At 39.6% G+C, this 12067-nt stretch overlaps 1 protein-coding gene and 1 long non-coding RNA gene across 4 annotated transcripts in view; one reads left to right on the forward strand and one right to left on the reverse strand.

The window, feature by feature from the left end:
* The window catches only part of LOC310908495, a 199142-nt gene that overhangs the window by 186507 nt on the left and 568 nt on the right, over positions 1–12067 (reverse strand). The gene's annotated exons all lie outside the window — the stretch shown is intronic.
* The window catches only part of TRAPPC9 (trafficking protein particle complex subunit 9), a 457546-nt gene that overhangs the window by 169122 nt on the left and 276357 nt on the right, over positions 1–12067 (forward strand). The gene's annotated exons all lie outside the window — the stretch shown is intronic.

The raw sequence follows: 12067 nt of genomic DNA on the forward strand, positions 1-12067 counted from the left end.
GACAGGGCATGTTGTCTGTATGGGAGATTAATGATTTTTTTCCATACATTGCTGTTACAGTTTATGTTTTAAAGACAAAGCTGCTATGATTAAGGCTTTGCCTGCTGTCAAGAGAAAATAAAACTTCACAGCAGTTGCCCTTGGTCTTCACGTTAAATCTATGGCCAGCTGGGTATTTCTGAGATACCTTCAAGTCAAACTATACTAACTAAAACATGAAAATCGCCCTTTGTTGTCAGGGCAATTGTTTTCACTTTGTCTCTTATTTGACAGTTTTTAAATACACTTTTATTTTTTTAAAGGCTTTTCTACTAATACCCAAGTCAATCTTTGAACATAGATAATACATAATTTTGAATGAAAAATTAGTTATTTTCAACTAAAAAGATTGTAAAGGAATTACTTGGGTAGGAAAGGGTGATACATCCAGCCCTGGTCAGATCCATAGTATGAAACAGTGTGATGTTCATATTTATTTCAAAGCACTTTGCAAAAACTGGAGATGTTACAGGAGGATTCTGCAAAAACTATAGAAAGCTAAAATAATAAACAATAATGAAAAAGGAAAAGCAGTAGAAGAAGTAATAAAGAGAAATTTCAGTTTTGGACTGTTTTGTAGCTGAAGTACTCAAGGAATCTGTTTGCATCCCATGAAAACCAGATGCTCTTTTGAGGTCCTTTCCAAGCTTGTTCATGGTCCTGGTTCCTTTGTAGGGTGCAAAGGCTCCGTGGGTGATCCCAGGGGCTGGGAGTCCTCAGTGTGGCTGCACTGCAAAACCCAAATGTGATCTGAGAACAGGAGAGGAAAATAGAAAGAGGGAATGATAGGAGAGAATTTTGATGTTCAGTTCTGGTCACACATACTGGACAAAGAGGAGATCAAATGGTAGAAGGTGCAGGTGACCAGTGAAAATAAAAGCCTTTGACTTTGGTTTGACAAGAGCAGTAAAATTTAAAGGCATTATGAATGCACTGTATGAGGTGGGGGCAGAGGAGGGCTCTCCTGTAAAGGTTAAGGGAAGTGAACCTAGGAATAAAAAATGAACTTTGAGGTGTCTGTGAATGCATCTAGAAATGAAGAGATTTCAAGGCCTCAGGCATCATCAGCCTGTCTCCCTCACAGAGAAGTGGAGGCAAAGACCTTCACAAAGGCTGGTATTGAGGCATCCTCTGTGGAATTGCCAAAGATCTGCCCGCAATTGCCACACTTCCCAACTGGAAGACCTTTTCCAGTGTTCTATCTCTGTAATTCATGATGAAAACAACTGCCCTTGTAGATATTACAGCAGTATATTCCTGTTCCTGTCCCTGTCCTGTCCCTAATGCAATATCATCTTTTTCTTCTGAATAGTTAGGATGTATTTGCATAGGGAATGTGCAGACAATCTATTTCCTATGATTTGCATTTGAATTTAGCATTTTTTTCTGTCAAAAAATATGTATTTGAGCTCGGGTGAACTTTCCTTCTCCAGCTGCTGGTGTGAAGAGCTTCCTTTGCGTTGGCTTTCTAAGACTTGTCTGAGAAAAGGGGGGTTGTTTTCCTCTTCCCTTCCCTCCCTTCCCCAAAACTCAGTGTATGGAGTGATTATATCACTCCTGGGATACTGCACTTGGTAGGTAGGCAGCTTTTTTTGGTATTACATGACTTTTCATAAGATTCTTTTTCTCTTCCTACTTCTTCAGTTGCCTTTTCCTAAATCAGAGGTGACTAACTCACTGGATCTGCCCTGCATGGCAGCTTTGCTGACCTCTCTGAGCATTGCTTTGACCTCAGAAGACCCAATTTGCACTATTTATAATATTCTGTGTATGCTGCTGGGGAAAGCAGAGCTTTGTGAGCACAGGCCAAGTTTGTCTGACAGGATTTATTAAGTTTAATAGGGTACAACATAAATGTGGCTGGATGGTTTGGCCCTTATACAAAATATCACACAGATGAAGCACAAGTTTGCTGTTCCAGTTTTAAAATGAGCTATAAATCACTCAAAAATCCAGACCAGTCATCTTAATTTTCCTCTTAAATCCTAAGTAGATTACAGGTTGTAGGACTTGCAGGGTTCAAAAGCTCTCTCTTGAAAAAAGTCAGAGTAATTGATTTCAGGATTCAGATTTAGGAATTATTTTTTAATTTTTTTTTTCCTCATAGAAAAACTAGACTTTTTTCCTTCCTTAATTTCTTCAATACTTGAAAAAAAATTATTTATTGAAATAAATAGGCACAGTTGTGGAAGCATCTGACAAAGTGCAGGCCTGTTAAAAAAAATTGACTGAAGTGCTAATACTTTTAAATTGGATTTTCATTTTTGTGCAAAGTATGTGGAAGAAAAAGTAAGAATGTAAGAAAAATAATAATTGTTTCTTTTGTTAGATAAGAATGGAGCAACAAGATAAACAGGAAAAAATACCTCTTCCTGAAGGAAGTCAGAGTTGAAATGACTTGTGCTTGCCCTTAATTCACACATATTCAAACCAGTAAATTCAGACTGTGGTTTTAGAAAATCATGTTTCAGCGTTGACAGGTGATGGAAAAAAGTGGGGGATGGAGGTGAACAATATCAACCTTTCACCGTGAATTAATCTCCCTGCTAGAAGGAAATACAAAAACACCAACATTTACAGGAAGAAAAGATTCCATGGAACTTTGGAGTTTGTCCTTTTCCAGTAGAGTTTTTCAACAGTGAAGGAGAAAGGAAAGTTGTATTAATCAACATTGTTTTTCCTCCCCACGTTTGTCTGTATTTCTTTGAGATGGATACTTAATCAAAATTTCTGTGTTGTCTCAAGGCTGCTCTTTGGTCAGCACACCTGAGATATTCTGTGGGCTATCTCTCTTCATCAAATCTATATTAGAACCCTAGGAGTCCTGAGTGAAATGATGGCAGGCAACCATGAGGCAGGAAGAGGTGCCCTCCACAGGAGCTCAGACAAGTGAGGGACTCTGCATTTGTGCAATTCCAGCACATTTGGCACAGCCCAGATTTCTGTTAGACTTGCCTTGCAGGGTCAGTTCAAGGCAGGCTGCAGAGATTGCTGTTGCAGAGGTTGTTTCAGAGTTCTTCATTCCCCAGTGGGATGCAGCAGTCCCCAGGGTAGGGCAGGCAGTGGGAGCTGCCCTGAGCTCTGAGCCTGGGTGGGAGCAGCAATGCAAAGAATCATTTACTTGCCTGGTGCTGTGAATGTGGGGTTTCATGGCCAACTTACAGGTTTGAGTGATACCTCCAGAGGGACCTCCCAACCTACACTATTCCCTGATGTGAAAATCTGCCTACTCACTGGTAAAGTTGCTTGTTCTTCCCAAAGCCAGCAGTGTTATGGACATGTGTCCATAGGAACTGGTTCCTCTGTCGCTTTCTTTCATCATCCAAGACTTTCTGTCTTTCCAAAATTTGTCCTAATCTGTCTTGGAGGTTTTTTACCCTTCTCTGGAGGACAAATTTTTTTCCTTAGCATTTTTCTCTTGTTTTTTTCTGCTGTTTGGTAAGGCTTTGACCTCCAGACTCATGTCTTACCTTAAGTAGTGTGTTTCTGTGAGCAATGAATTTGCACAGTCCTCCTCCATAGGTTCAGTTAGCTGCAACACTTTTTCTGCTCCCTGTCACCTAAACCTGGTGCCTTGTATGTTCATCTAACAGATGAAAAAACTCTGTGGAGTTCATTTGCCTAATGAATTGTTCTGATATTTGGACACTTGGGCATAAGGAGTGAAGGGTATCTGAATGCTGCCTAGACCCTTTAGGGATTTCAGGACAAAGAGGTGAAGGTAACTGAATAGTTTTTGTACATTTCCCAATTAAGCATGATCTTTTTTTGTGTGTGTAGAAAAGCTCTCTAACACATTTCAGGTCATTTTTGTTTATGCTGCCAGTAAGAGACTGAGCTTTTGGGTGTAGGTCTTTGGGTCACACCTGGTTTGATCGATATCTGTGGATAAATAGATTAATTCAGACCATAACAGTCGCTGGATTTGGGAGCACTTGGCTGTTTTGTGGCCGTGGTGACACGGTGGCTGCGTTAATGGGATGAGAGAAGATTGGCCATTAAGGCAGACGTAACTGGCAGCCACTCAAGACAAAGGATTTATGAAAGTTGCACTCGGATGTTGCCCAGATTTGGCTCTCTGCCTGCTCTCTGATGTTCTGGAAAAGATCAGGATGGTAGAGCAGAGATTTCCCGAAGTTGGATATTATAATATCCAATTTCTATTCATTTGTTTTAGATGATCAAAAGTATAATTAAAATAGCTGGTTTGTGAGTGTTTCCTTCGAAGAGAACGCTCATTTAAAATTGGTGCTTCATCAACTTGAATTTCTTCCTTGCTCTTGACTTCCATTTAATTCTGCCCTCATTAACTGGAAACAAAGCTAAAACAACAGTGATTTGAAAAGATCACTGAAAGATGTTAAGTAAATGCTATAGTGTATGAAGCCAACCTTTTTGACATTTTCATTTTGCAGTTACAAACATGTCTCCAGATGCTGATTTGGAAGTTTGGTTTTCTTCCCCCCTCACCAATGCCACCATAATAACTGGGATCTCAGGCAAAAAGTTGAAGCCTTCTTTGGAATAATAGATTTATAGGTCATGAATTAAAAAAACAAACCAGTATTCTGCTAAGTTTGAATGCAATTTGTGATTTGCCCTATAAAAGTGTCTAATTTTGACAGGGAATGGGGGGATGTTAAATCTGTAATCTTTCTTCTTTAACCTCTTTCTCCCTTCACTTCAGCTCACTCTTCCAGTGGCTGAATCCTCCCCAGTGAGAGCATTGCCATATTTAAGGTTTTCAAAAGTGCACACTCTTTCCAATATGTTTTCATAACAGTGAAGAATTCTGCTCTAGCTTTGTATTTTTGAAGTATAATTGACAATTCTGAGATGAGATCACTGGGAACCGTTTGATTTCCTGGCCCTTGGTGGGAGAGCAACTCTCAGTGTGGATTGTGCAGCACCTTGATTTCTGCCTAGTGCAGGAGGTGTGTGTAAAACCTCCACAGATACACTTACCAAATTACTCCTTATCCCATATAGTGCTCTCAGGCTGTGAAAGATCCCGACATCATGGAAACATTCTAGATTTGATATGTCAAATAATAAACGAGTACCCTTAGGAAAGAGGGCGATTTGTGCTGAAGAAGGTTAATTACATGTTTATTTCAGATTTGTGTGTACAGCTGCATGGAATAAATGTGCTGAACTAGGGAGGAGTAAACAGGGCTTTACGCAGGGAAGCTGTAGCTCATAAATCCACTGAAGTTCTGTTCAGGAATGAACAAGTTTCTGGGTGAGGAGGGTCTAATTAATGTAATTCTTGACATGGGAAAGAGTTCCCCACCAGAAGCTGACAGAGAAACCAAGCTGCTCTGGGATAGGAAGGGAAAATTATTAATTAGCTTAGAAAGGGAGTAATAACTTTTAGAGCTGAGGTCGTCATTGGAGCCCCTCTGGAATGTGGGCTGGACCCTGAAGTGCTCACTTTGGAACTGTGTTGGAAGAGGAGTGAGCAGGGGGCTGGGAAGGTCTCTGGTGCAGGAGTGTAAAGGAAGGAGCTGATGTGAGCAGTTACAGAGGACAAGATGATGAATTGTCTGCTAAATTTCAGTGCTAATAAATCCAAAGTGATGAACAGAGTGGAAAAGAATCTGAGCTTTAAATAGTGGATGATGAGCTCAGGGCTACCTTTTACCTCTTAGGAATTAGATCCAGGTTTTAATAAATCTGTGAAAATACTACCTATGGCTCAGCAGTGGTTGAATACTAAACAAGCATCTTTTTGAGCAGAATGTTTTGTATCAGCACAGGGCAGGATGTTTTCACTTATTTGGAATGATCTCACCAAATGAGAAGATGATACTCGAAAACTATTTAAGTTGAAAGGAAGTGCTAGGAGAAAAATATTTGCAAAAGGGAACCTGATATGAGAGAGGAATCCAATGTTACACTTGAGGGGAAAAAGGAGAAAATAAAAGCAAGCACACATTGTGAAATAGAAGAATAAAGTATAAAAAAAATTTCAAGTTTAATAGTCCAAGATGATTGGTACTATATTTTTTTTCCCCCACCCAATTACAGGATAAAGCTCTGCTGGTTGGTGTAACTGTTGTTAGGGTGGTTATATTTGAAACTGGTTCATTGATTCTTGTCTTCACAAACTGAATTATTTACTTCTTGGTGAAGGTTTTGCGACTGTCCACAGATTTTTTTTCCTGACTCCTAAACTGCAGGTTTCTGGAGTGTTCCCACACGTGCAGTGGTTGCAGGATTTGCACTGCTGACGAGAGGAGCTGGTTGGAGGCTATTTATAGTAGCGTATTTTAGGATGGAATTGAGATTTTCCTCACCCATGGCAGGTGCTCTTCTGGGTGCTTCAAATACTCTATTTCTCCTCTCCCCTGTTGCTTATTTTCCTCTTCAGAGTCTTCTTTCCCTTGAATTGTGCTGATACCAAGCAGGTGGTTTTAGCTCTGTGCTTTAACTGAGAGGGGGAGGCAGTGGACAAGCAGGAGAACAGCCTTTGCTTTAATTTGAGTCATCTGAAAGAGTTATACAATACATAACAAAAACAGTTACAATCTGGATAAATTCAGGTATTTTTTTGCAACTAGATAAACTCAGTGTAGCAGAATAGATTTGAGCCAGTGGTTTAGTGTGCTTTTCATAGAATTAAAATGTTTTGTGTTTTTCTTCTTATCTGTATAAGTCTCCAGAAGCAAAGCTGCTTCTGGAAAGAATTTACTGACTCATTGCTTGCATGAGGAAATTTTTCTCTCTAGCTAACTCCTGATCTAACAGTTTACTAGGACAGGAGTATTTTTCCTTAAGTATTTATTCATTGTCTTTATTTTTAAAAAGAAGTTGAACCTGAAATATATGTCAAGTCTGCAGAAGACGTGGCAGAATATTAATTCTGTTAATAGTTGGCTGTGAAATGTGTGGCAAAATCCCAGCCATGGGATTATCTCAGCTGAAACTTTTTCCTTTGACAAGTGAGGGGCAAATATGTAAATTATACTCACCACTAAAGTTTCCTTCCAGGGTTACTTCATCAGGGAAGCTTCCCAGCCCTATCTTTTATATCAAAATGGAGTTAATGAGTTGTGCATCTCCTGATGAGTTGGCAGAGCTTTTGCAGCTTCAAGGAGATCTAACACCTGCTAATATCAATGCAAAAACTTGGCTGCAAAGTTGCCAAACCCACATTTAGCCTATTTAAATCACAAGCTACCATTGAGCTAGCCTTCACGGCGTGTTTTCCTGAGTGCTTTGGGCTTAGATGCATTACTTAAAGAAAGATTTTTAGTATTTAATTTGCAGTGTTTAAAAGGAAAGAAGCCGCCTCTTTAGCCCTGAGGAAGGTAAAAATTGCAGTTTAGTAATTTATTGATAATTAAGAAGAGGCATGAATAGGATTCTTTCACTGCACGAAGATTCAGTTTGGTATGAACAAAACCAGAGTTGATCAAGAAAAACCACGAGTGGAAAGCTGCAGTGAAGTCTATCTGTGTTAACAGTGAGGGAAGGAGCAGTGACTGACCCTGTGTGTGAACCAGGGCTATTCTTGTGGTCCCAGCACAGCTGAATTACCACTGACAGCTGGCCCAGGCTTTGGGAAGGGTGATGGTGCCCAGGTTTGAGGCTGGGGATGCTGTTGAACAAACCTTTCTGTTCAATGTGTAGTTTGAAATCGTAGAAACATTGAATGGTTTGGGTTGGGAGAGACCTTCAGCATCATCCATTTCCAGTCCCTGCCATGGGCAGAGACACCTTCCACTATCTCAGGTGGCTCCAAGCCCCATCCAATCTTGAACACTTCCAGGATAGGGCATCCACAGCTTCTCTGGGCAACCTGTGCCCGAACCACCCTCATCATAAAAGCTGCTTTCCTTATATCACATTTAAATCTGCCTCTCCTTCCGGTGCACAGGTGGTCACTCCTGTGCTGGGGAGCCCAGAGCTAGCAGCAGCATCTGACAGGTACCAAGGAGTTGCAACAGCACACGCTTTATTATTTTTTTCACAGTCCTGTGAAAATAAATTTGTTATTTAAGGTCCTGGTGGGAACTGTGTCATTTTATGAATGCTGTATGAGTTAATCCAAGCTCGTCCTTAATGAGGGTGCTTGTGGTGGCAGTGACAGGCCAGGTTTGAAACAGACTTGGTTTGTAAACACTGGAAATTAATTGGATTTTGTGTAGAAAAAGGAGAAACCTTATTTTCTTAGGTTGTTCACTCTTGGGTCCTTGTCTGTGCATATTTGGAGAAAATACCAAACATACATCTGGGATAGTTTCCATCTAGTAAAATACGGTTTTTAAATGATAACAGCTGCACATTGTATTACCACATAAGAGAATTGGTGCAAGATTTTTCACAAACATCTTTTTCTTTTTTGTTTTCTTACTGTAAACCTGTGTCTGTATAATTTTTCTAGGTAAAAACTTTTCCCTCTGTTGAGATTTTGGATGACTTGTGAGTTAAATTTATTTTCCAAAGAGTAGGCAAAGTGTGGGTAATGTTTGAAAATCTAACCTGCCCAATTTGGATAAATCTTACACTGAGATCTCAACAGTTCAGTGGCTGAAGGAGTGGGGAAAGAATAAAAAAAATGAAAAAAACTCCACAGATTAAAGCTACTTGAGTAGTAGGTTATTTTCCTGCTGCTCTTTGAAAAAAAGTGGCAGAGGAGAAAAAGTATCTTTAAATAGCCTGTTGGGCTGCTGCTGCATCTACTTTCTTGTGTGACAGATACTGCATTTCTCATTAGAGGTACCTTGCAAGTGCCCATGGTCGCCATAGTAACTATCTTGGAGCCTTATACCTTAAATTTATACTGACAAAGGTTACTGTGGCAATTCCTACTAATTGGCTTTTTTTTCTCCTTTTTTCTCTCTCTTTTTTTTTTTTTTTTTTCTTGCTGCTATTTTTAACACATCCCCTCCTCTTCCTCCATTTAAGTTTCAGATCCTAAGTGGAATTAATTGGCAGAATTAGTGAGAAAATGCTTTACAGGGTAAGAGTAACTGGCAGGTAAATTCTGTGTTTTGTCCCTCAGTGTGAATAAAAAAAAAAATCATTGAAATCATAACTTTCAGTGATAACTAAAAGGTTATCAGATTTGTCCTCCAAATGTTTGATATGAAACAATATCATTGCTCTTGAGACACAGGTTTTGGTCCATGCAGGCTTCTACTACTGTTTATTATCAAATATTAGTCATGTTGTTTATTAGCAGATATTACTAAGAGCAGAGATAGAGGGAAACAGGCCATATCCTGAAGAGCTGCAAAGCCAATTTGAAATAAGCCTCTAATAAACAGAAGAGTGAGCCTAGTGCTGTGCTGTATTGGTACCTGGGCCAGGTGCTATATTGGTGCAGATGCAGCTACCTGGCATCTGCTGGTGCAGCAGCTTGAATTAAAAAGTTACTCATAGGCTGATGATAACGTTGTTTAATTTCCTGTAGGTGTATTAGAGGAGGACTGCCACGTTTCCAGGGGCTGGGAAGTCTCAAATTTAATTGCTTGATTGACTCCAGTTCCATGACTGAGATGGCAGAGCAGCGACCTGGTGAGCACTGCCAGGGGGCTCATTCCATGGGCAGAGCTGGAATGGGGCTGTCAGTGGGGAAGGAAGAGAGCAGGGAGAAATGGGAGTGCAGTTATGGTGAGGTGCAAAATGTGCCTGGAAAGAAGCAACAATGTGGGAGAACATCAGATCAGGAAAGGGAAGGAAAGGAAATTCTCAGACACAGATGCATGCTCAACCACTGTTGTACACTCAGCCCATCTCTGTGGCAGAGTTCACCCCAAGGTGCAGCCAGCAGTCACTTCACCTTTTTCTTCTTTTTGAGATGTAAGAGAAAAAACTCTTAAAGCATCACAACCTTTAAACACTGAGCTTTCTCATTTTAATATCAATTCTGTCCTGATGTAGATCAGCACATAAGTTTAGCACAAGGCAAGCTTAAAAGAAGTAAGAGATGTTTATTCAGTGCTGACTCTGAAGCACAAAGGGTGATGCATTCAATTGCTTCGAAGTCCAAGAATAATGCACTAGAACTGGTTAGAACAATTTCATTTTCTTCCCTTGCTTCCTCAGCAGATATTTACAAGGACTGCAATTTCATGCCTGGGAATGGAAGTTTGCTACAAAGCTAGAAATTTTGAAAAGAATTAAATAATGGAGGCCTGGGAATTACATACATCCTCAAGGGCTGTGCAGGGCTGTGTTTCATTTGCCATTGTTTTTTTCCTGTGTATAACTTTGAGCAGAAGCCTCTTTTTCAATATGAAACAAACAAACAAATAAAAATTTGGAAGACTGTCATTGGCTTTCAGCAATTTTAATTCTTCTTTAGCATGAAGGATAAGATGAAGGATTATTCTGCACTAAGTAGATGGACAGGATTTATATCTTTTTGACAGTACATCTGCCTTTAAATTTAAAATGAAGTTTGCAGAGCTTTGTGCGATCCAAAACTGATGTTTTGTCACTGTGAAGCCAGTTCAATAGGCCTTGTAGAGCCCTCATTCTCCTCCATGAGGTATTGGATGCTAAAATTCCTGACTCGTTGAGCTTTCTAGATTTTCTTGTATTCTTCACTTGGAATGTCTGAACAGGAACCAAATTGATGTCTGGCATTTTGCTCATTTTTTGGGATCTTTGGTTATTTCATCTTGACAGGGTGACCTGGGATAACGAAGTCCCTCTCGTGTTTTTTTTCCCCATATTCTGTGGGTTATATGTTATTAAAGAGGTGTAAGGTGTGATGTGGAGCCTGAGAGACCAAATGAGGAGCAATATTCTGGCTGTGGGCAGGAGAGTGCCAGGAGCAGGAGCACAATCTGCTGCTCTGGGTTTGCTGTGGCTGCTGAATTCACTGCCCTGGCAGAGCTGAGATGTAAATACAGTGAGGCCAGAGCTGGGCATTGGAGAGCATCTTCAAGGTTTCCAGAAATTTTTATTTTAAATACATCAGCAGTGGTGATCTGAAATGTAAATGATGACTTGCAGTCATGTAGGAAATTGCAACATTGTTCAGGACAAATAATTTCTTCCAGTGGTCAGGTATTTCCAGTCCTGGAAATACCTGAGCCCTGTTGGAAATCTGAAATTAAATATGGATTGAGTAAAACAGCATTCACATGCTGTGATAATTTTTCAAGCTTTTGAGGCATTTAAACTTTAATTTTATGTAGCAAATTATACTCATTTGCTGCTTAGAATTTGTAGCTGAACACTTACTGAAGAACTTTTCCTGTTCTGTTGACTTTTCTATTTTGTTGGCTATGATTTTTTACTATAGTTTTTGTTCTTCTCAGCAGTTTTACATCTTCATTTTGATCATAGATCCATTGGTAGTGGGATGCCTTTTCCCTGTGTGTGTTTTCTCCCTGACACAAAGTGATTCTGATCAGCACTTATGTTTGAACACTTACTGCTGCAGGAATTACAAAAGATTAAGGGATAATGCAAAATTATGGAAAAGAGGAAAATAGTAATTTAGGATGTAGCAGCAAATGTTTTCTCATGTATCTCAAGTGTACAGAAAGTATTGAATAAGTCATAATTACTGGTTTTATTATTGTTGGAGGAACTAGAAAAAGTTTCAATGGAAGTTAGTCATATACCTGATTCTAAAAGAATTTCAGTTGACCTACTAAAAGTATTCAGTCTGGGGTTTTTTTTTCAGATTTTTCTTTGCAGTGTGTGTTAAATTCTAGACCTGGCTATTTCAGGATAATGAAGCAGACACAGAAACTGAACGAAGTGCTCATGCTGTTGACACAGTTCTGGGCTTTCTTGCAGTGTGAAGCCAGTTTATGAATGGCTCACTGTAAGAGCCTTGTGGAAGCTCATGGAGGGTAATTGTCTAATAAAATCTGCAGCAAAAATGCACTTGTTTAAAATGACATTAAATTTTATTGCCACATATTGAAGTATAAAACATATGGTCCTGACAGCTTGAGCCATTCAAAGCTTTTTCTTCATCTATCATTAATGACAGTAGATGTAATTTAAATACTCAGGAATTTTAAGACCATTTTGGTTTGGATGTGAATGCTCTGTC

Source organism: Zosterops lateralis, assembly GCF_965231275.1.
Source record: "Zosterops lateralis genome assembly, chromosome: 1".
In the NCBI taxonomy this organism is placed as follows: Eukaryota; Metazoa; Chordata; class Aves; order Passeriformes; family Zosteropidae; genus Zosterops; species Zosterops lateralis.